This window comes from Vicugna pacos, unplaced genomic scaffold (genome assembly GCF_048564905.1).
Source record: "Vicugna pacos unplaced genomic scaffold, VicPac4 scaffold_20, whole genome shotgun sequence".
Taxonomy (NCBI): Eukaryota; Metazoa; Chordata; class Mammalia; order Artiodactyla; family Camelidae; genus Vicugna; species Vicugna pacos.
Window position 1 is genome coordinate 95,601,156 of NW_027328741.1, and position 25,314 is coordinate 95,626,469.

The 25,314-nt window shown below is 45.2% G+C and overlaps 1 long non-coding RNA gene across 1 annotated transcript; it reads right to left on the reverse strand.

Annotated features, from left to right (window-relative positions):
• Positions 1 to 314: 314 nt before the first annotated feature.
• Positions 315 to 5,423, reverse strand: LOC140693858 (uncharacterized). The gene is made up of 3 exons (XR_012069561.1): positions 5,212 to 5,423; positions 1,942 to 2,014; positions 315 to 571 (listed from the first exon to the last, which is right to left on the reverse strand). It is a non-coding gene; the product is annotated as an uncharacterized lncRNA (long non-coding RNA).
• Between the last annotated feature and the right edge of the window lie 19,891 nt (positions 5,424 to 25,314).

Consider the following 25,314-nt stretch of genomic DNA (forward strand, 5'->3'; position numbering starts at 1 on the left):
GCGGTTGGATTCCAGGTGGAATGTTGGTGTGTACCGCGAGGCTTGTTGTGGCTGTTGGATCCTAGGTAACCGGGCAGAGTTCTGTGGGTGGATCAGTGTGATGGTGGGGCTGCCGCCCTCTGTGGAGCTTGGCTTAGGTCTTTGGTCCGGGAAGCTGTGTCAGTTCCAGATATTGCTGCTGCCCAAAGACCTGAGTTCACGGGTTAGTTTCCAGAACCTGAAAGGGCAGACAGTGGAAGATCTGCCTGTCATCATCTTACTGGTGAGGCTCCGAGGTACTGTCAGAATTGCCCAGTCCTGTTGAAGTCGACTTTAGGGGAGACACGAAGAGAAGCTGGCCGAAAAGCTGGCTGAACGGATTGAGGAGAGATGCGAACACATTGATGAGAGATGTTGTGCTACAGTGGAGAATACTGGCCTGGAGACAGCTGTAGAGGATACCAGGCTCGAAAGATATTCATGAGACATATTGAACCTTGCTGATCCTGGCAGAAACCTACGGAGTGCCAACGTGGACTTGAGGAAGTTCCTCGATTCTCTGCTCCAAGAACGGGTCCAAGATCCCTGACGTCTGCAAAAGAAGAGATGGCAGAGATGATCAAAACGCTCATGTTCTTGGAAGAGGTCGTGAGAATCCACACGTCCCAAGGGTCATTTCCAAGCCCTAGAGACCAAAATGCACCAAGCCCAGGTAAGCCTTTTCCCAGGTTGGGGCCTAGCTATCAAGCACTTGCCCTTCCCTCCCCTCAACTCAGGCATCCATTTGAAGGAACAGAACCTGAGCTGTAATGAAGCCAGTACGAGAATGGCAAGCCCCTCCTAGAACCAGAGTTCCTCCAGCTTCACACTCTGTGAACAACAGTGATCTCCTTAAAGGTCAAATAGTCTCGACTGAAATATATAGTGATTGAATACTTACCTCCCACAAAGAAACGATGGCCTTCCACTAGATTCTGCAATTGCTGGGTTTATGTCTTCTCTGGGGTGAAGGGAGTGTGGTAAGTGAGGGGAATCTTTGACTGAACTTGAATATGTATTAGGCCTCAGTTTTTCAAGACAGTCTAGGTAAATATTAGAATCAGATAGTGAACTGAACTGTAAAAGTCGCCAATGACATTAAAGACACAGCTATGTGGACATTCTTTCACTTGAGTCAAGCCCCCGGGGGCACTATATCATGTGGTGCAGACTTGGTTGCGTTCAATTGCTTTACCAAACATGATCGGATGATTAAAGTATCTCATCACTGATAGGAGAACACTTGGTTCTCAATAGCCTAGCATAGCTGCAGCAGGGTTCCCTGAGCTACAATGCCTCTAGGTGCTTTTGGATTCAAAATTAAATGTATTTATTTGGTTTGTGTTCCCTTGTATTTTCCTAGAGAGGGATGTTACCCCTAGAAATGCCAACATTGGCCAGTAGGTTTCATTGGGAGTAAAGTGCACAACATGCACAAGTGTATCCAAGGATGGGGTTATTTCATATTTCCAATAGTTATTTCATGGTTCCTGTTGGGTTCAGAGGCTTCAACCGTAAAGAGCTGACATGACCCCTTTAATAGTTTGGACTGCTAGTTTGCATTCTATCTGTCTAGGTTTTCCGTAGAGCTGACAAAATGTTAGAAAATTGACAAGTCTGGCTTCTAGGTCGATTGAGTGTGTTTCCAAAAGTAATTCATTTTCGTATAACTCCTAAAACATGTAAATGAATTCTGCTAAACTTCTTAAAGACTGCAAATGAGATATGAACACAATGTCAAAACAGGTGTCTTCGGACAATCCCTCCCACCACGGCTGTATAGAAACAAAGAGCTAAGCAAATATCACATTTCTGTGAAATGTATCTGGATAGTGCAGATTCATCGATGCCCAGGTGGCAGAGAAGAAGTGCAACCTGCACTCACTCGCTCCCATGTACAGAGGAATGGAAGCACCAACTCACCCAGCATTTGGCACAGGATACTGGCCGAAGAGAGGTCTGTTATTTCCAAAGACAGGATGAGGCCTCAGGACACCTGGAAGCAGGAGAAGGCAAAGCAGGGAATGGAAACCAGTGCAGGTTCTGACCCCTGGTGATGGAGCAGCAAGCGTGAACTGTGTTTAATTTGGACGCACACTCTCAAGCGGACAGGAGACATGGGATTGAAGGTGATGTGCTGAGATTTACAAGAGTGCACAGCAGATGCTTGGCTGAGAGAACTCAAAGAAACCAGCGCAAAATATCCCCAGAGTTGATTCTGAGACCAAGATCCCAGCTGCCAAATTTGAGGTAGCAGAGGAAACGGTCAGTGAGGGATAGGGCTACGGATGATGGCACACGCTGAGTCTCAGGGATCTGGAGTGCATTGTGGGATGTGGTGGGTCGAATCAAGAGAGCAAACCGAACTGTGTACCAAAGATAAAGCAACCACACTGGTCGCGCGGTTGAGATTACCGATATGTCCCATGGCCACACCAGTGCATCTGCAGGACCAGGGACCAATTGGGCATTTTGCCAATAGAGCACGTGTGGGGCTGAATCAGTGCTATCGTATATCTGGTCTGAGGGGTCCAGGGGGCCATGGGTTTGAAATCAGAATGAAAAGCCTTAGGATCTGCTTCATTCATAACCTGGGCTGGGATTATGGTTTGGTTTGAGGCACAGGATGCGCAACAGCTCTGTGATTGCCTTCGTGCAACCGTGCCACAAAGATGAGAGGACAAGGAAGAGTGGTCCAAGACCACAGCATGAGAAGAGGAAACATTTCCTTCAGCACTATCTCCCAAAATCGGATGCTACATTTTGGATGGCACCGGCACGGTACGGCACCGAGGACACCAAGGTAGGTCTGCGGGATCATTCCAGCAGGCCCTGATGTGTGACAACCATAGATATGCTTCCACTGTTGTTTCTGTAGACATAGAAGCTCTGAGAAAAACTGCTTCCATTGGGACATTCCAGTGGCACTACAAAGCACAAGCGCACTCTCAGTTTGCTGTTTTGGAAACATTCCAAAATGACATAGAGCAGAATGCAGAGCTCAGAAACTATAGAAGCTTCATTTCCACAAGAGGAAGTGCCCTGCGCACTTTCAGAATTGTGAGATAAGCGTAATCAAAATGAAGTTATGCTAATCGAAATAGTATGGGTTGTTCATCAAAACTAATGCAACACCAGCAATTGGAGATATACCAGACAACACACACAGGAACAGAATATGGCATCAATGTCTAGGAGAAATTGTCCTCACAGAAATTCCATGGAATTCCGTAGAGCCAAGAGCCTAAAATATTCACTTAACAAAGCCCTACAAATCTACATTAAATTCCTGATATTACCTGACGAGTAGAGATGAAGAAGTACAGCAAAAGAAACAGGAAGTACCATTGTCAGTTCCAAAGATATTGAAGGACCAAAAGATAAGCTTTCAAACAACTAGACTGTAAAACGCTATCCAGACCAATTGTTGAAAATGTAGGTCAGGAAAACACTAAAAACAACAATGTCTCAGAATCACAAAGGGCAGAATACCAGAAAAGGGGAAGACAAAGTCTAAAGACGAGCCAAAAAATATCAGGAATCTCAATGGATGTGATAAAATCAGGCGTAAAATTCAGTCGTAAGCAGACTAGATAATGCAGAGGGACGCGTGAATGACTGTGAAGACAGGGGAACAGAAACCCCTTGGTCAGAAGCGGACAAAGGAAATCAAGTGCAAACCAATGAAAACATTGCTGTTGAATCCTGGGTTAAGACAGGGCATGAAAAACTAGAATTCATAAGAGTCCCAGATGGAAAAGCAAGAGATAAAGAAACAAAAATGTCTGAAGATATATCTGTAGAAAAACCAGTCTGAAACTTGCTGAAAGCCAAGAAAGAATCATCTAAGCGAGTTCAGGAATTACACAGCATCCAAAAGCGATGGAATCACAATAGACCTACCAGCAGCTGTATGATTCAAATCAACAAAGTTCACGAATATCCCAGAGATTTAAAATGCACCTGGAGGAAACAACATAGTCACAAGGGATCCTCCAGAGGGGTTTCAGATGATATCTCGGCAGCAATATTGCAGGAGAGGGAGGAGTGCCAGGACACAGACCTTATCCTGAATGGCCAAATGCTGCCACCTAGGGGAGCCTATGCCACATGACCGCCAGTCCTAATAACGGCAGAGCTAGAAAATTCCACAAACCGGCAAATCTTAAAAGAATTCAGCAGTTCAAAACTTATCCTACAAGAATGGTTGAGAAATCTACCCTGAATAGAAAAGCAGCAAGATGAAATGGAAAGAAGAAACCATTATTGGAAATGCAAGAAGAGCATGAGTGGCAAAGAAGAAACAAGAAGAAGGCAAGGAGGACATCAAAACCCTAAAGATGGGAGAGGGAAGCAGGAAATCATAGGTGATTGGAAGCACTCTCTTAAGTGAATCAGCTTATTTGACTCTCTGTTTCAAGCTTAAGGAGAGATGCATGGCCTGTCGTGTTTGCAATACAAGCGAGAAGCAGACCAACAAAGAATCAAACCAACAAACAAACACCAAAATGGTACGGTTGGCTGATATTTACCAAGGGAACCATGATTATTCAAAAGAAAATACTTAAGGTGATGTCAAGGATCATTCAGCATGCATCGACCCATTATCGCGGCTTGCATGTACTCAGCACACTTGTATTCGGAGGCGTGCATTCATATTCGTAAATTTTGATTCATAAGAACATATCGTGACCTAACCCTAATGCCGATTTGGAATCAAATGGATTCCTAGTCCGTGATGTAGACTTGTATGTCTTCCAACAGGATGAAGGAATGCCATATTCTAGGCTACGTAGAGAAGAATTGTAAGAAGCCTATAACAAAGGCAAGTAGCTCTGCCAAAGTGTACTAAGAGCAAAAGAGACTGACAGCAAAGTGCACATTGGGGTTGGTTTCATTTCTTGGAATTTCAGCCCCCATGAAACCAATGGATCCATGTCCTGAGAGTGCGGGTGTTTCAGCAGAAATCAGGCGACGCATATGTATTCCGGGTGTACGGATATTATAGGAACATAAGTCTCCTTTAGTGGGTCTCTGTGTACTGTGAACTGTTAGAAAGTTTAAAGACGTGTGAAACCATCAACTGAAAAGGGACACACTTCCCTCCATTGGTACTGTGCATAGAGATCTGAACAAAAGGAAAGAGGGAAGAAGAAAGGCCCATGGGATGCTAGTGGGTAGAATCACATTTACCTTAGGAACTTCTCGTCGGATGCAGCCCCTCCCCCAACACTGACAAGATGCAGCAGCCATTGGGGATGGCAGTTAGCGGTTGGATTCCAGGTGGAATGTTGGTGTGTACCGCGAGGCTTGTTGTGGCTGTTGGATCCTAGGTAACCGGGCAGAGTTCTGTGGGTGGATCAGTGTGATGGAGGGGCTGCCGCCCTCTGTGGAGCTTGGCTTAGGTCTTTGGTCCGGGAAGCTGTGTAAGTTCGAGATACTGCTGCTGCCCAAAGACCTGAGGTCACAGGTCAGTTTCCAGAACCTGAAAGGGCAGACAGTGGAAGATCTGCCTGTCATCAGCTTACTGGTGAGGCTCCGAGGTACTTTCAGACTTGCCCAGTCCTGGTGAAGTCAACTTTAGGGGAGACACGAAGAGAAGCTGGCCGAAAAGCTGGCTGCACGGATTGAGGAGAGATGCGAACACATGGATGAGAGATGTTCTGCTACAATGGAGAATACTGGCGTGGAGACAGCTGTAGAGGATACCAGGCTCAAAAGACATTCATGAGACATATTGAACCTCGCTGATACTGGCAGAAACATACGGAGTGCCAACGTGGACTTGAGGAAGTTCCTCAATTCTCTTCTCCAAGAACGGGTCCAAGGTCCCTGACGTCTGCAAGAGAAGAGATGGCAGAGATGATCAAAACGCTCCTGTTCTTGGAAGAGGTCATGGGAATCCACACTTCCCACGGGGCCTTCCCAAGCCATTCAGACCAGAATTCACCAAGCCCAGGTAAGCCTTTTCCCAGGTTTGGGCCTAGCTAGCAAGCACTTGCCTTCCCTCCCCTCCACACAGGCATCCATTTTGAAGGATCAGTAGCTGAGCTGCAATGAAGCCATTACGAGTAAAACAAGCCCCTCCTAGAATCAGAGTTCCTCCAGCTTCACACTCTGTGAACAACAGTGAACTCCTTAAAGGTCCAATAAACTTGGCTGAAATAGATAGGAATTGAATACTTAGCTCACACCTAGAAACGATGGCCTTCCGCTAGATTCAGCAAATGTTGTGCTTATGTCTTCCCTGGGGTGAAGGGAGTGTGGTATGAGAGGGGAATCTGACTGAACTTGAATCTGTATTAGGCCTCAATTTTTCAAGACAGTATAGGTAAATAGTACAAGTCAGAAAGAGAACTGTACTGTAAAAGTCGCCAATGATATAAAAGACACAGCTTATGTGGATCGTCTTTCACTTGAGTCAAGCCCCCGTGGGCACTATATCATGCGGGTGCAGACTTGGTTGCGTTAAATGGCTTTACCCAACATGATCGGATGATTAAGCGTTCTCATCACTGATAGAAGAACACCTGGTTCTCCATAGACTAGCATAATTGCAGCAGGGTTCTCCTAGCTAGAATGCCTCTAGGTGCTTTTGGATTCAAACCTAAATGTATATATTTGGTTTCTTTCCTCTTGTATTTTCCTAGAGAGGGATGTTACCCCTTGAAATGCCAATATTGGCCAGTAGGTGTCATTGGGAGTAAAGGGCACCAATGCACAAGTGTATCCAAGTTTGGGGGTTATTTCAAGTTTCCAATAGTTATTTCATGGTTCCTGTTGGTTTCGGAGGCTTCAACCGTAAAGAGCCGACATGAACCCTTTAACAGTTTGGACTGCCAATTTGCATTCTATCTGTCTAGGTTTTCCGTCGAGCTGACAAAATGTTACCAAAATTGACAAGTCTGGCTTTTAGGTCGATTGAGTGTGTTTCAAAAAATAACTTCATTTCCGTATAACTCCCAAAACATGTAAATGAATTCTTTTTAACTTCTTAAAGACTGCAAATGAGATATCAACACAATGTCAAAACAGGTGTATTCGGACCATCCCTCCCACCACGGCTGTATAGAAACAAAGAGCTAAGCAAATATCACATTTCTGTGAAATGTATCTGGATAGTGTTGATTCATCGATGCCCAGTTGGCAGAGAAGAAGTGCAACCTGCACTCACTCGCTCCCATGAACAGAGCAATGGAAACATCCACTCACCCAGCCCTTGGCACAGGACACTTGCCGAAGAGAGGTCTGTTACTTCCAAAGACAGGATGAGGCCTCAGGACACCTGGAAGCAGGAGAAGGCAAAGCAGGAAATGGAATCCAGTGAGGGTCTGACCCCTGGTGATGGAGCAACAAGGGTGAAACTCTGTTTAACTTGGACGCACACTCTCAAGTGGACAGGAGACATGGGATAGAAGGTGATGTGCTGAGATTTACAAGAGTGCACAGCAGATGCTTGGCTGACAGAACTCAAAGAAACCAGCGCAAAATATCCCCACAGTTGATTCGGAGTCCAAGATCCCAGCTGCCACATTTGAGGTAGCAGAGGCAACGTTCTGTGAGGGATAGGGCTACGAATGATGGCACACGCTGAGTCTCAGGGATCTGGAGTGCATTGTGGGATGTGGTGGGTCGAATCAAGAGAGCAAACCAAAATGTGTACCAATGATAAAGCATCAAAACTGGTCACGTGGTTGAGATTACCAATATGTCCCATGGCCACACCCAGTGCATCTGCAGGACCAGGGACCAATTGGGCATTTTGCCAATAGAGCACGTGTGGGGCTGAATCAGAGATATCGTTCATCTGGTCTGAGGGATCCAGGGGGCCTTGGTTTTGAAATCAGAATGAAAAGCCTTAGGATCTGCTACATTCATAACCTGGGCTGGGATTATGGTTTGGTTTGAGGCACAGGATGCGCAACAGCTGTGTGGTTGCCTTCGTGCACCCGTGCCACAAGGATGAGAGGACAAGGAAGAGTGGTCCAAGTCCACAGCGTTAGAAGAGGAAGCATTACCTACAGCATTATCTCCCTAAAGCGGATGCTACATTTTGGATGGCACCAGCACGGTACGGCACCGAGGACACCAAGGTAGGTCTGCGGGATCATTCCAGCAGGCCCTGATATGTGACATCCATAGATATGCTTCCACTGGTGTTTCTGTAGACAGAGAAGCTCTGAGAAGAACTGCTTTCATTGGGACATTCCCGTGGAACTACAAAGCACAAGCGCACTCTCAGTTTGCTGTTTTGGAAACACTCCAAAATGACATAGAGCAGAATGCAGAGCTGAGAACCTTTAAAAGCTTCATTTCCACAAGAGGAAGTGTCCTGCGCACTTTCAGAATTGTGAGATAAGCATTATCAAAATGAAGTTATGCAAATCGAAATAGTATTGGTTTTTCATCAAAACTAATGCAACAACAGCAATTGGAGATATACCAGACAACACACACAGGAACACGATATGGCATCAATGTCTAGGAGAAATTGTCCGCACAGAAATCCCATGGAATTGCGTAGAGCCAAAAGTCTAAAATTTTCACTTAACAAAGCCCTAGAAGTCCACATTACATACCTGATATTACCTGAGCAGTAGAGGTGAAGAAGTACAGTAAAAGAAACAGGAAGTACCATTTTCAGTTCCAAAGATATTGAAGGTCCAAAAGATAAGCTTTCAAACAACTAGACTGCAAAACGCTATCCAGACCATGTGTTGAAAATGGAGGTCAGGAAATCACTGAAAAACAACAGTGTCTCAGAATCACATAAGGCAGAATACCGGAAAAGGGGAAGAGAAAGTCTAAAGACGAGCCAAAAAATATCAGGAAACTCAATGGATGTGATAATATCAGGGCTAAAATTTAGTCGTAAGCAGACTAGATAATGCAGAGGGACGCGTGAATGACTGTGAAGACATGGGATCAGAAAAACCTCGGTCAGAAGCAGACATAGGAAAGCAAGTGCAAAGCAATGTAAACATTGCTGTTGAACCCTGGGTTAAGACAGGGCATGAAAGACTAGAATTCATAAGGGTCCCAGATGGAAAAGCAAGAGATAAGGAAACAAAAAATGTCTGAAAATTTATCTGTAGAAAAATCAGACTGAAACTTCCTGAAAGCCAAGAAAGAATCATGTATGCGAATTCAGGAATTACACAGCATCCAAAGGAGGTGGAATCCCAATAGACCTACCAGCAGCTGTATGATTCAAATCAACAAAGCTCACGAATATCACAGTGATTTAAAATGCACCTGGAGGAAACAACATAGTCACAAGGGAACCTCAAGCGGGGATTCAGCTGATATCTCGGCAGCAATATTGCAGGAGAGGGAGGAGTGCCAGGACACAGACCATATCCTGAATGGCCAAATGCTGCCACCTAGGGGAGCCTATGCCACATGACCGCCAGTCCTAATAACGGCAGAGCTAGAAAATTCCACAAACCGGCAAATCTTAAAAGAATTCAGCAGTTCAAAACTTATCCTACAAGAATGGTTGAGAAATCTACCCTGAATAGAAAAGCAGCAAGATGAAATGGAAAGAAGAAACCATTATTGGAAATGCAAGAAGAGCATGAGTGGCAAAGAAGAAACAAGAAGAAGGCAAGGAGGACATCAAAACCCTAAAGATGGGAGAGGGAAGCAGGAAATCATAGGTGATTGGAAGCACTCTCTTAAGTGAATCAGCTTATTTGACTCTCTGTTTCAAGCTTAAGGAGAGATGCATGGCCTGTCGTGTTTGCAATACAAGCGAGAAGCAGACCAACAAAGAATCAAACCAACAAACAAACACCAAAATGGTACGGTTGGCTGATATTTACCAAGGGAACCATGATTATTCAAAAGAAAATACTTAAGGTGATGTCAAGGATCATTCAGCATGCATCGACCCATTATCGCGGCTTGCATGTACTCAGCACACTTGTATTCGGAGGCGTGCATTCATATTCGTAAATTTTGATTCATAAGAACATATCGTGACCTAACCCTAATGCCGATTTGGAATCAAATGGATTCCTAGTCCGTGATGTAGACTTGTATGTCTTCCAACAGGATGAAGGAATGCCATATTCTAGGCTACGTAGAGAAGAATTGTAAGAAGCCTATAACAAAGGCAAGTAGCTCTGCCAAAGTGTACTAAGAGCAAAAGAGACTGACAGCAAAGTGCACATTGGGGTTGGTTTCATTTCTTGGAATTTCAGCCCCCATGAAACCAATGGATCCATGTCCTGAGAGTGCGGGTGTTTCAGCAGAAATCAGGCGACGCATATGTATTCCGGGTGTACGGATATTATAGGAACATAAGTCTCCTTTAGTGGGTCTCTGTGTACTGTGAACTGTTAGAAAGTTTAAAGACGTGTGAAACCATCAACTGAAAAGGGACACACTTCCCTCCATTGGTACTGTGCATAGAGATCTGAACAAAAGGAAAGAGGGAAGAAGAAAGGCCCATGGGACGCTAGTGGGTAGAATCACATTTACCTTAGGAACTTCTCGTCGGATGCAGCCCCTCCCCCAACACTGACAAGATGCAGCAGCCATTGGGGATGGCAGTTAGCGGTTGGATTCCAGGTGGAATGTTGGTGTGTACCGCGAGGCTTGTTGTGGCTGTTGGATCCTAGGTAACCGGGCAGAGTTCTGTGGGTGGATCAGTGTGATGGAGGGGCTGCCGCCCTCTGTGGAGCTTGGCTTAGGTGTTTGGTTCGGGAAGCTGTGTAAGTTCGAGATACTGCTGCTGCCCAAAGACCTGAGTTCACGGGTTAGTTTCCAGAACCTGAAAGGGCAGACAGTGGAAGATCTGCCTGTCATCAGCTTACTGGTGAGGCTCCGAGGTACTTTCAGACTTGCCCAGTCCTGGTGAAGTCAACTTTAGGGGAGACACGAAGAGAAGCTGGCCGAAAAGCTGGCTGCACGGATTGAGGAGAGATGCGAACACATGGATGAGAGATGTTCTGCTACAATGGAGAATACTGGCGTGGAGACAGCTGTAGAGGATACCAGGCTCAAAAGACATTCATGAGACATATTGAACCTCGCTGATACTGGCAGAAACATACGGAGTGCCAACGTGGACTTGAGGAAGTTCCTCAATTCTCTTCTCCAAGAACGGGTCCAAGGTCCCTGACGTCTGCAAGAGAAGAGATGGCAGAGATGATCAAAACGCTCCTGTTCTTGGAAGAGGTCATGGGAATCCACACTTCCCACGGGGCCTTCCCAAGCCATTCAGACCAGAATTCACCAAGCCCAGGTAAGCCTTTTCCCAGGTTTGGGCCTAGCTAGCAAGCACTTGCCTTCCCTCCCCTCCACACAGGCATCCATTTTGAAGGATCAGTAGCTGAGCTGCAATGAAGCCATTACGAGTAAAACAAGCCCCTCCTAGAATCAGAGTTCCTCCAGCTTCACACTCTGTGAACAACAGTGAACTCCTTAAAGGTCCAATAAACTTGGCTGAAATAGATAGGAATTGAATACTTAGCTCACACCTAGAAACGATGGCCTTCCGCTAGATTCAGCAAATGTTGTGCTTATGTCTTCCCTGGGGTGAAGGGAGTGTGGTAAGAGAGGGGAATCTGACTGAACTTGAATCTGTATTAGGCCTCAATTTTTCAAGACAGTATAGGTAAATAGTACAAGTCAGAAAGAGAACTGTACTGTAAAAGTCGCCAATGATATAAAAGACACAGCTTATGTGGATCGTCTTTCACTTGAGTCAAGCCCCCGTGGGCACTATATCATGCGGGTGCAGACTTGGTTGCGTTAAATGGCTTTACCCAACATGATCGGATGATTAAGCGTTCTCATCACTGATAGAAGAACACCTGGTTCTCCATAGACTAGCATAATTGCAGCAGGGTTCTCCTAGCTAGAATGCCTCTAGGTGCTTTTGGATTCAAACCTAAATGTATATATTTGGTTTCTTTCCTCTTGTATTTTCCTAGAGAGGGATGTTACCCCTTGAAATGCCAATATTGGCCAGTAGGTGTCATTGGGAGTAAAGGGCACCAATGCACAAGTGTATCCAAGTTTGGGGGTTATTTCAAGTTTCCAATAGTTATTTCATGGTTCCTGTTGGTTTCGGAGGCTTCAACCGTAAAGAGCCGACATGAACCCTTTAACAGTTTGGACTGCCAATTTGCATTCTATCTGTCTAGGTTTTCCGTCGAGCTGACAAAATGTTACCAAAATTGACAAGTCTGGCTTCTAGGTCGATTGAGTGTGTTTCAAAAAATAACTTCATTTTCGTATAACTCCCAAAACATGTAAATGAATTCTTTTAAACTTCTTAAAGACTGCAAATGAGATATCAACACAATGTCAAAACAGGTGTATTCGGACCATCCCTCCCACCACGGCTGTATAGAAACAAAGAGCTAAGCAAATATCACATTTCTGTGAAATGTATCTGGATAGTGTTGATTCATCGATGCCCAGTTGGCAGAGAAGAAGTGCAACCTGCACTCACTCGCTCCCATGAACAGAGCAATGGAAACATCCACTCACCCAGCCCTTGGCACAGGACACTTGCCGAAGAGAGGTCTGTTACTTCCAAAGACAGGATGAGGCCTCAGGACACCTGGAAGCAGGAGAAGGCAAAGCAGGAAATGGAATCCAGTGAGGGTCTGACCCCTGGTGATGGAGCAACAAGGGTGAAACTCTGTTTAACTTGGACGCACACTCTCAAGCGGACAGGAGACATGGGATAGAAGGTGATGTGCTGAGATTTACAAGAGTGCACAGCAGATGCTTGGCTGACAGAACTCAAAGAAACCAGCGCAAAATATCCCCACAGTTGATTCGGAGTCCAAGATCCCAGCTGCCACATTTGAAGTAGCAGAGGCAACGTTCTGTTAGGGATAGGGCTACGAATGATGGCACACGCTGAGTCTCAGGGATCTGGAGTGCATTGTGGGATGTGGTGGGTCGAATCAAGAGAGCAAACCAAAATGTGTACCAATGATAAAGCATCAAAACTGGTCACGTGGTTGAGACTACCAATATGTCCCATGGCCACACCCAGTGCATCTGCAGGACCAGGGACCAATTGGGCATTTTGCCAATAGAGCACGTGTGGGGCTGAATCAGAGATATCGTTCATCTGGTCTGAGGGATCCAGGGGGCCTTGGTTTTGAAATCAGAATGAAAAGCCTTAGGATCTGCTACATTCATAACCTGGGCTGGGATTATGGTTTGGTTTGAGGCACAGGATGCGCAACAGCTGTGTGGTTGCCTTCGTGCACCCGTGCCACAAGGATGAGAGGACAAGGAAGGGTGGTCCAAGTCCACAGCGTTAGAAGAGGAAGCATTACCTACAGCATTATCTCCCTAAAGCGGATGCTACATTTTGGATGGCACCAGCACGGTACGGCACCGAGGACACCAAGGTAGGTCTGCGGGATCATTCCAGCAGGCCCTGATATGTGACATCCATAGATATGCTTCCACTGGTGTTTCTGTAGACAGAGAAGCTCTGAGAAGAACTGCTTTCATTGGGACATTCCCGTGGAACTACAAAGCACAAGCGCACTCTCAGTTTGCTGTTTTGGAAACACTCCAAAATGACATAGAGCAGAATGCAGAGCTGAGAACCTTTAAAAGCTTCATTTCCACAAGAGGAAGTGTCCTGCGCACTTTCAGAATTGTGAGATAAGCATTATCAAAATGAAGTTATGCAAATCGAAATAGTATTGGTTTTTCATCAAAACTAATGCAACAACAGCAATTGGAGATATACCAGACAACACACACAGGAACACGATATGGCATCAATGTCTAGGAGAAATTGTCCGCACAGAAATCCCATGGAATTGCGTAGAGCCAAAAGTCTAAAATTTTCACTTAACAAAGCCCTAGAAGTCCACATTACATACCTGATATTACCTGAGCAGTAGAGGTGAAGAAGTACAGTAAAAGAAACAGGAAGTACCATTTTCAGTTCCAAAGATATTGAAGGCCCAAAAGATAAGCTTTCAAACAACTAGACTGCAAAACGCTATCCAGACCATGTGTTGAAAATGGAGGTCAGGAAATCACTGAAAAACAACAGTGTCTCAGAATCACATAAGGCAGAATACCGGAAAAGGGGAAGAGAAAGTCTAAAGACGAGCCAAAAAATATCAGGAAACTCAATGGATGTGATAATATCAGGGCTAAAATTTAGTCGTAAGCAGACTAGATAATGCAGAGGGACGCGTGAATGACTGTGAAGACATGGGATCAGAAAAACCTCGGTCAGAAGCAGACATAGGAAAGCAAGTGCAAAGCAATGTAAACATTGCTGTTGAACCCTGGGTTAAGACAGGGCATGAAAGACTAGAATTCATAAGGGTCCCAGATGGAAAAGCAAGAGATAAGGAAACAAAAAATGTCTGAAAATTTATCTGTAGAAAAATCAGACTGAAACTTCCTGAAAGCCAAGAAAGAATCATGTATGCGAATTCAGGAATTACACAGCATCCAAAGGAGGTGGAATCCCAATAGACCTACCAGCAGCTGTATGATTCAAATCAACAAAGCTCACGAATATCACAGTGATTTAAAATGCACCTGGAGGAAACAACATAGTCACAAGGGAACCTCAAGCGGGGATTCAGCTGATATCTCGGCAGCAATATTGCAGGAGAGGGAGGAGTGCCAGGACACAGACCATATCCTGAATGGCCAAATGCTGCCACCTAGGGGAGCCTATGCCACATGACCGCCAGTCCTAATAACGGCAGAGCTAGAAAATTCCACAAACCGGCAAATCTTAAAAGAATTCAGCAGTTCAAAACTTATCCTACAAGAATGGTTGAGAAATCTACCCTGAATAGAAAAGCAGCAAGATGAAATGGAAAGAAGAAACCATTATTGGAAATGCAAGAAGAGCATGAGTGGCAAAGAAGAAACAAGAAGAAGGCAAGGAGGACATCAAAACCCTAAAGATGGGAGAGGGAAGCAGGAAATCATAGGTGATTGGAAGCACTCTCTTAAGTGAATCAGCTTATTTGACTCTCTGTTTCAAGCTTAAGGAGAGATGCATGGCCTGTCGTGTTTGCAATACAAGCGAGAAGCAGACCAACAAAGAATCAAACCAACAAACAAACACCAAAATGGTACGGTTGGCTGATATTTACCAAGGGAACCATGATTATTCAAAAGAAAATACTTAAGGTGATGTCAAGGATCATTCAGCATGCATCGACCCATTATCGCGGCTTGCATGTACTCAGCACACTTGTATTCGGAGGCGTGCATTCATATTCGTAAATTTTGATTCATAAGAACATATCGTGACCTAACCCTAATGCCGATTTGGAATCAAATGGATTCCTAGTCCGTGATGTAGACTTGTATGTCTTCCAACAGGATGAAGGAATGCCATATTCTAGGCTACGTAGAGAAGAATTGTAAGAAGCCTATAACAAAGGCAAGTAGCTCTGCCAAAGTGTACTAAGAGCAAAAGAGACTGACAGCAAAGTGCACATTGGGGTTGGTTTCATTTCTTGGAATTTCAGCCCCCATGAAACCAATGGATCCATGTCCTGAGAGTGCGGGTGTTTCAGCAGAAATCAGGCGACGCATATGTATTCCGGGTGTACGGATATTATAGGAACATAAGTCTCCTTTAGTGGGTCTCTGTGTACTGTGAACTGTTAGAAAGTTTAAAGACGTGTGAAACCATCAACTGAAAAGGGACACACTTCCCTCCATTGGTACTGTGCATAGAGATCTGAACAAAAGGAAAGAGGGAAGAAGAAAGGCCCATGGGACGCTAGTGGGTAGAATCACATTTACCTTAGGAACTTCTCGTCGGATGCAGCCCCTCCCCCAACACTGACAAGATGCAGCAGCCATTGGGGATGGCAGTTAGCGGTTGGATTCCAGGTGGAATGTTGGTGTGTACCGCGAGGCTTGTTGTGGCTGTTGGATCCTAGGTAACCGGGCAGAGTTCTGTGGGTGGATCAGTGTGATGGAGGGGCTGCCGCCCTCTGTGGAGCTTGGCTTAGGTGTTTGGTCCGGGAAGCTGTGTAAGTTCGAGATACTGCTGCTGCCCAAAGACCTGAGGTCACAGGTCAGTTTCCAGAACCTGAAAGGGCAGACAGTGGAAGATCTGCCTGTCATCAGCTTACTGGTGAGGCTCCGAGGTACTTTCAGACTTGCCCAGTCCTGGTGAAGTCAACTTTAGGGGAGACACGAAGAGAAGCTGGCCGAAAAGCTGGCTGCACGGATTGAGGAGAGATGCGAACACATGGATGAGAGATGTTCTGCTACAATGGAGAATACTGGCGTGGAGACAGCTGTAGAGGATACCAGGCTCAAAAGACATTCATGAGACATATTGAACCTCGCTGATACTGGCAGAAACATACGGAGTGCCAACGTGGACTTGAGGAAGTTCCTCAATTCTCTTCTCCAAGAACGGGTCCAAGGTCCCTGACGTCTGCAAGAGAAGAGATGGCAGAGATGATCAAAACGCTCCTGTTCTTGGAAGAGGTCATGGGAATCCACACTTCCCACGGGGCCTTCCCAAGCCATTCAGACCAGAATTCACCAAGCCCAGGTAAGCCTTTTCCCAGGTTTGGGCCTAGCTAGCAAGCACTTGCCTTCCCTCCCCTCCACACAGGCATCCATTTTGAAGGATCAGTAGCTGAGCTGCAATGAAGCCATTACGAGTAAAACAAGCCCCTCCTAGAATCAGAGTTCCTCCAGCTTCACACTCTGTGAACAACAGTGAACTCCTTAAAGGTCCAATAAACTTGGCTGAAATAGATAGGAATTGAATACTTAGCTCACACCTAGAAACGATGGCCTTCCGCTAGATTCAGCAAATGTTGTGTTTATGTCTTCCCTGGGGTGAAGGGAGTGTGGTAAGAGAGGGGAATCTGACTGAACTTGAATCTGTATTAGGCCTCAATTTTTCAAGACAGTATAGGTAAATAGTACAAGTCAGAAAGAGAACTGTACTGTAAAAGTCGCCAATGATATAAAAGACACAGCTTATGTGGATCGTCTTTCACTTGAGTCAAGCCCCCGTGGGCACTATATCATGCGGGTGCAGACTTGGTTGCGTTAAATGGCTTTACCCAACATGATCGGATGATTAAGCGTTCTCATCACTGATAGAAGAACACCTGGTTCTCCATAGACTAGCATAATTGCAGCAGGGTTCTCCTAGCTAGAATGCCTCTAGGTGCTTTTGGATTCAAACCTAAATGTATATATTTGGTTTCTTTCCTCTTGTATTTTCCTAGAGAGGGATGTTACCCCTTGAAATGCCAATATTGGCCAGTAGGTGTCATTGGGAGTAAAGGGCACCAATGCACAAGTGTATCCAAGTTTGGGGGTTATTTCAAGTTTCCAATAGTTATTTCATGGTTCCTGTTGGTTTCGGAGGCTTCAACCGTAAAGAGCCGACATGAACCCTTTAACAGTTTGGACTGCCAATTTGCATTCTATCTGTCTAGGTTTTCCGTCGAGCTGACAAAATGTTACCAAAATTGACAAGTCTGGCTTCTAGGTCGATTGAGTGTGTTTCAAAAAATAACTTCATTTCCGTATAACTCCCAAAACATGTAAATGAATTCTTTTAAACTTCTTAAAGACTGCAAATGAGATATCAACACAATGTCAAAACAGGTGTATTCGGACCATCCCTCCCACCACGGCTGTATAGAAACAAAGAGCTAAGCAAATATCACATTTCTGTGAAATGTATCTGGATAGTGTTGATTCATCGATGCCCAGTTGGCAGAGAAGAAGTGCAACCTGCACTCACTCGCTCCCATGAACAGAGCAATGGAAACATCCACTCACCCAGCCCTTGGCACAGGACACTTGCCGAAGAGAGGTCTGTTACTTCCAAAGACAGGATGAGGCCTCAGGACACCTGGAAGCAGGAGAAGGCAAAGCAGGAAATGGAATCCAGTGAGGGTCTGACCCCTGGTGATGGAGCAACAAGGGTGAAACTCTGTTTAACTTGGACGCACACTCTCAAGTGGACAGGAGACATGGGATAGAAGGTGATGTGCTGAGATTTACAAGAGTGCACAGCAGATGCTTGGCTGACAGAACTCAAAGAAACCAGCGCAAAATATCCCCACAGTTGATTCGGAGTCCAAGATCCCAGCTGCCACATTTGAGGTAGCAGAGGCAACGTTCTGTGAGGGATAGGGCTACGAATGATGGCACACGCTGAGTCTCAGGGATCTGGAGTGCATTGTGGGATGTGGTGGGTCGAATCAAGAGAGCAAACCAAAATGTGTACCAATGATAAAGCATCAAAACTGGTCACGTGGTTGAGATTACCGATATGTCCCATGGCCACACCCAGTGCATCTGCAGGACCAGGGACCAATTGGGCATTTTGCCAATAGAGCACGTGTGGGGCTGAATCAGAGATATCGTTCATCTGGTCTGAGGGATCCAGGGGGCCTTGGTTTTGAAATCAGAATGAAAAGACTTAGGATCTGCTACATTCATAACCTGGGCTGGGATTATGGTTTGGTTTGAGGCACAGGATGCGCAACAGCTGTGTGGTTGCCTTCGTGCACCCATGCCACAAGGATTAGAGGACAAGGAAGAGTGGTCCAAGTCCGCAGCGTTAGAAGAGGAAGCATTATCTACAGCATTATCTCCCTAAAGCGGATGCTACATTTTGGATGGCACCAGCACGGTACGGCACCGAGGACACCAAGGTAGGTCTGCGGGATCATTCCAGCAGGCCCTGATATGTGACATCCATAGATATGCTTCCACTGGTGTTTCTGTAGACAGAGAAGCTCTGAGAAGAACTGCTTTCATTGGGACATTCCCGTGGAACTACAAAGCACAAGCGCACTCTCAGTTTGCTGTTTTGGAAACACTCCAAAATGACATAGAGCAGAATGCAGAGCTGAGAACCTTTAAAAGCTTCATTTCCACAAGAGGAAGTGTCCTGCGCACTTTCAGAATTGTGAGATAAGCATTATCAAAATGAAGTTATGCAAATCGAAATAGTATTGGTTTTTCATCAAAACTAATGCAACAACAGCAATTGGAGATATACCAGACAACACACACAGGAACACGATATGGCATCAATGTCTAGGAGAAATTGTCCGCACAGAAATCCCATGGAATTGCGTAGAGCCAAAAGTCTAAAATTTTCACTTAACAAAGCCCTAGAAGTCCACATTACATACCTGATATTACCTGAGCAGTAGAGGTGAAGAAGTACAGTAAAAGAAACAGGAAGTACCATTTTCAGTTCCAAAGATATTGAAGGCCCAAAAGATAAGCTTTCAAACAACTAGACTGCAAAACGCTATCCAGACCATGTGTTGAAAATGGAGGTCAGGAAATCACTGAAAAACAACAGTGTCTCAGAATCACATAAGGCAGAATACCGGAAAAGGGGAAGAGAAAGTCTAAAGACGAGCCAAAAAATATCAGGAAACTCAATGGATGTGATAATATCAGGGCTAAAATTTAGTCGTAAGCAAACTAGATAATGCAGAGGGACGCATGAATGACTGTGAAGACATGGGATCAGAAAAACCTCGGTCAGAAGCAGACATAGGAAAGCAAGTGCAAAGCAATGTAAACATTGCTGTTGAACCCTGGGTTAAGACAGGGCATGAAAGACTAGAATTCATAAGGGTCCCAGATGGAAAAGCAAGAGATAAGGAAACAAAAAATGTCTGAAAATTTATCTGTAGAAAAATCAGACTGAAACTTCCTGAAAGCCAAGAAAGAATCATGTATGCGAATTCAGGAATTACACAGCATCCAAAGGAGGTGGAATCCCAATAGACCTACCAGCAGCTGTATGATTCAAATCAACAAAGCTCACGAATATCACAGTGATTTAAAATGCACCTGGAGGAAACAACATCGTCACAAGGGAACCTCAAGAGGGGATTCAGCTGATATCTCGGCAGCAATATTGCAGGAGAGGGAGGAGTGCCAGGACACAGACCATATCCTGAATGGCCAAATGCTGCCACCTAGGGGAGCCTATGCCACATGACCGCCAGTCCTAATAACGGCAGAGCTAGAAAATTCCACAAACCGGCAAATCTTAAAAGAATTCAGCAGTTCAAAACTTATCCTACAAGAATGGTTGAGAAATCTACCCTGAATAGAAAAGCAGCAAGATGAAATGGAAAGAAGAAACCATTATTGGAAATGCAAGAAGAGCAGGAGTGGCAAAGAAGAAACAAGAAGAAGGCAAGGAGGACATCAAAACCCTAAAGATGGGAGAGGGAAGCAGGAAATCATAGGTGATTGGAAGCACTCTCTTAAGTGAATCAGCTTATTTGACTCTCTGTTTCAAGCTTAAGGAGAGATGCATGGCCTGTCGTGTTTGCAATACAAGCGAGAAGCAGACCAACAAAGAATCAAACCAACAAACAAACACCAAAATGGTACGGTTGGCTGATATTTACCAAGGGAACCATGATTATTCAAAAGAAAATACTTAAGGTGATGTCAAGGATCATTCAGCATGCATCGACCCATTATCGCGGCTTGCATGTACTCAGCACACTTGTATTCGGAGGCGTGCATTCATATTCGTAAATTTTGATTCATAAGAACATATCGTGACCTAACCCTAATGCCGATTTGGAATCAAATGGATTCCTAGTCCGTGATGTAGACTTGTATGTCTTCCAACAGGATGAAGGAATGCCATATTCTAGGCTACGTAGAGAAGAATTGTAAGAAGCCTATAACAAAGGCAAGTAGCTCTGCCAAAGTGTACTAAGAGCAAAAGAGACTGACAGCAAAGTGCACATTGGGGTTGGTTTCATTTCTTGGAATTTCAGCCCCCATGAAACCAATGGATCCATGTCCTGAGAGTGCGGGTGTTTCAGCAGAAATCAGGCGACGCATATGTATTCCGGGTGTACGGATATTATAGGAACATAAGTCTCCTTTAGTGGGTCTCTGTGTACTGTGAACTGTTAGAAAGTTTAAAGACGTGTGAAACCATCAACTGAAAAGGGACACACTTCCCTCCATTGGTACTGTGCATAGAGATCTGAACAAAAGGAAAGAGGGAAGAAGAAAGGCCCATGGGACGCTAGTGGGTAGAATCACATTTACCTTAGGAACTTCTCGTCGGATGCAGCCCCTCCCCCAACACTGACAAGATGCAGCAGCCATTGGGGATGGCAGTTAGCGGTTGGATTCCAGGTGGAATGTTGGTGTGTACCGCGAGGCTTGTTGTGGCTGTTGGATCCTAGGTAACCGGGCAGAGTTCTGTGGGTGGATCAGTGTGATGGAGGGGCTGCCGCCCTCTGTGGAGCTTGGCTTAGGTGTTTGGTCCGGGAAGCTGTGTAAGTTCGAGATACTGCTGCTGCCCAAAGACCTGAGGTCACAGGTCAGTTTCCAGAACCTGAAAGGGCAGACAGTGGAAGATCTGCCTGTCATCAGCTTACTGGTGAGGCTCCGAGGTACTTTCAGACTTGCCCAGTCCTGGTGAAGTCAACTTTAGGGGAGACACGAAGAGAAGCTGGCCGAAAAGCTGGCTGCACGGATTGAGGAGAGATGCGAACACATGGATGAGAGATGTTCTGCTACAATGGAGAATACTGGCGTGGAGACAGCTGTAGAGGATACCAGGCTCAAAAGACATTCATGAGACATATTGAACCTCGCTGATACTGGCAGAAACATACGGAGTGCCAACGTGGACTTGAGGAAGTTCCTCAATTCTCTTCTCCAAGAACGGGTCCAAGGTCCCTGACGTCTGCAAGAGAAGAGATGGCAGAGATGATCAAAACGCTCCTGTTCTTGGAAGAGGTCATGGGAATCCACAATTCCCACGGGGCCTTCCCAAGCCATTCAGACCAGAATTCACCAAGCCCAGGTAAGCCTTTTCCCAGGTTTGGGCCTAGCTAGCAAGCACTTGCCTTCCCTCCCCTCCACACAGGCATCCATTTTGAAGGATCAGTAGCTGAGCTGCAATGAAGCCATTACGAGTAAAACAAGCCCCTCCTAGAATCAGAGTTCCTCCAGCTTCACACTCTGTGAACAACAGTGAACTCCTTAAAGGTCCAATAAACTTGGCTGAAATAGATAGGAATTGAATACTTAGCTCACACCTAGAAACGATGGCCTTCCGCTAGATTCAGCAAATGTTGTGCTTATGTCTTCCCTGGGTTGAAGGGAGTGTGGTAAGAGAGGGGAATCTGACTGAACTTGAATCTGTATTAGGCCTCAATTTTTCAAGACAGTATAGGTAAATAGTACAAGTCAGAAAGAGAACTGTACTGTAAAAGTCGCCAATGATATAAAAGACACAGCTTATGTGGATCGTCTTTCACTTGAGTCAAGCCCCCGTGGGCACTATATCATGCGGGTGCAGACTTGGTTGCGTTAAATGGCTTTACCCAACATGATCGGATGATTAAGCATTCTCATCACTGATAGAAGAACACCTGGTTCTCCATAGACTAGCATAATTGCAGCAGGGTTCTCCTAGCTAGAATGCCTCTAGGTGCTTTTGGATTCAAACCTAAATGTATATATTTGGTTTCTTTCCTCTTGTATTTTCCTAGAGAGGGATGTTACCCCTTGAAATGCCAATATTGGCCAGTAGGTGTCATTGGGAGTAAAGGGCACCAATGCACAAGTGTATCCAAGTTTGGGGGTTATTTCAAGTTTCCAATAGTTATTTCATGGTTCCTGTTGGTTTCGGAGGCTTCAACCGTAAAGAGCCGACATGAACCCTTTAACAGTTTGGACTGCCAATTTGCATTCTATCTGTCTAGGTTTTCCGTCGAGCTGACAAAATGTTACCAAAATTGACAAGTCTGGCTTCTAGGTCGATTGAGTGTGTTTCAAAAAATAACTTCATTTCCGTATAACTCCCAAAACATGTAAATGAATTCTTTTAAACTTCTTAAAGACTGCAAATGAGATATCAACACAATGTCAAAACAGGTGTATTCGGACCATCCCTCCCACCACGGCTGTATAGAAACAAAGAGCTAAGCAAATATCACATTTCTGTGAAATGTATCTGGATAGTGTTGATTCATCGATGCCCAGTTGGCAGAGAAGAAGTGCAACCTGCACTCACTCGCTCCCATGAACAGAGCAATGGAAACATCCACTCACCCAGCCCTTGGCACAGGACACTTGCCGAAGAGAGGTCTGTTACTTCCAAAGACAGGATGAGGCCTCAGGACACCTGGAAGCAGGAGAAGGCAAAGCAGGAAATGGAATCCAGTGAGGGTCTGACCCCTGGTGATGGAGCAACAAGGGTGAAACTCTGTTTAACTTGGACGCACACTCTCAAGCGGACAGGAGACATGGGATAGAAGGTGATGTGCTGAGATTTACAAGAGTGCACAGCAGATGCTTGGCTGAAAGAACTCAAAGAAACCAGAGCAAAATATCCCCACAGTTGATTCGGAGTCCAAGATCCCAGCTGCCACATTTGAGGTAGCAGAGGCAACGTTCTGTGAGGGATAGGGCTACGAATGATGGCACACGCTGAGTCTCAGGGATCTGGAGTGCATTGTGGGATGTGGTGGGTCGAATCAAGAGAGCAAACCAAAATGTGTACCAATGATAAAGCATCAAAACTGGTCACGTGGTTGAGACTACCAATATGTCCCATGGCCACACCCAGTGCATCTGCAGGACCAGGGACCAATTGGGCATTTTGCCAATAGAGCACGTGTGGGGCTGAATCAGAGATATCGTTCATCTGGTCTGAGGGATCCAGGGGGCCTTGGTTTTGAAATCAGAATGAAAAGACTTAGGATCTGCTACATTCATAACCTGGGCTGGGATTATGGTTTGGTTTGAGGCACAGGATGCGCAACAGCTGTGTGGTTGCCTTCGTGCACCCGTGCCACAAGGATGAGAGGACAAGGAAGAGTGGTCCAAGTCCACAGCGTTAGAAGAGGAAGCATTACCTACAGCATTATCTCCCTAAAGCGGATGCTACATTTTGGATGGCACCAGCACGGTACGGCACCGAGGACACCAAGGTAGGTCTGCAGGATCATTCCAGCAGGCCCTGATATGTGACATCCATAGATATGCTTCCACTGGTGTTTCTGTAGACAGAGAAGCTCTGAGAAGAACTGCTTTCATTGGGACATTCCCGTGGAACTACAAAGCACAAGCGCACTCTCAGTTTGCTGTTTTGGAAACACTCCAAAATGACATAGAGCAGAATGCAGAGCTGAGAACCTTTAAAAGCTTCATTTCCACAAGAGGAAGTGTCCTGCGCACTTTCAGAATTGTGAGATAAGCATTATCAAAATGAAGTTATGCAAATCGAAATAGTATTGGTTTTTCATCAAAACTAATGCAACAACAGCAATTGGAGATATACCAGACAACACACACAGGAACACGATATGGCATCAATGTCTAGGAGAAATTGTCCGCACAGAAATCCCATGGAATTGCGTAGAGCCAAAAGTCTAAAATTTTCACTTAACAAAGCCCTAGAAGTCCACATTACATACCTGATATTACCTGAGCAGTAGAGGTGAAGAAGTACAGTAAAAGAAACAGGAAGTACCATTTTCAGTTCCAAAGATATTGAAGGCCCAAAAGATAAGCTTTCAAACAACTAGACTGCAAAACGCTATCCAGACCATGTGTTGAAAATGGAGGTCAGGAAATCACTGAAAAACAACAGTGTCTCAGAATCACATAAGGCAGAATACCGGAAAAGGGGAAGAGAAAGTCTAAAGACGAGCCAAAAAATATCAGGAAACTCAATGGATGTGATAATATCAGGGCTAAAATTTAGTCGTAAGCAGACTAGATAATGCAGAGGGACGCGTGAATGACTGTGAAGACATGGGATCAGAAAAACCTCGGTCAGAAGCAGACATAGGAAAGCAAGTGCAAAGCAATGTAAACATTGCTGTTGAACCCTGGGTTAAGACAGGGCATGAAAGACTAGAATTCATAAGGGTCCCAGATGGAAAAGCAAGAGATAAGGAAACAAAAAATGTCTGAAAATTTATCTGTAGAAAAATCAGACTGAAACTTCCTGAAAGCCAAGAAAGAATCATGTATGCGAATTCAGGAATTACACAGCATCCAAAGGAGGTGGAATCCCAATAGACCTACCAGCAGCTGTATGATTCAAATCAACAAAGCTCACGAATATCACAGTGATTTAAAATGCACCTGGAGGAAACAACATAGTCACAAGGGAACCTCAAGCGGGGATTCAGCTGATATCTCGGCAGCAATATTGCAGGAGAGGGAGGAGTGCCAGGACACAGACCATATCCTGAATGGCCAAATGCTGCCACCTAGGGGAGCCTATGCCACATGACCGCCAGTCCTAAT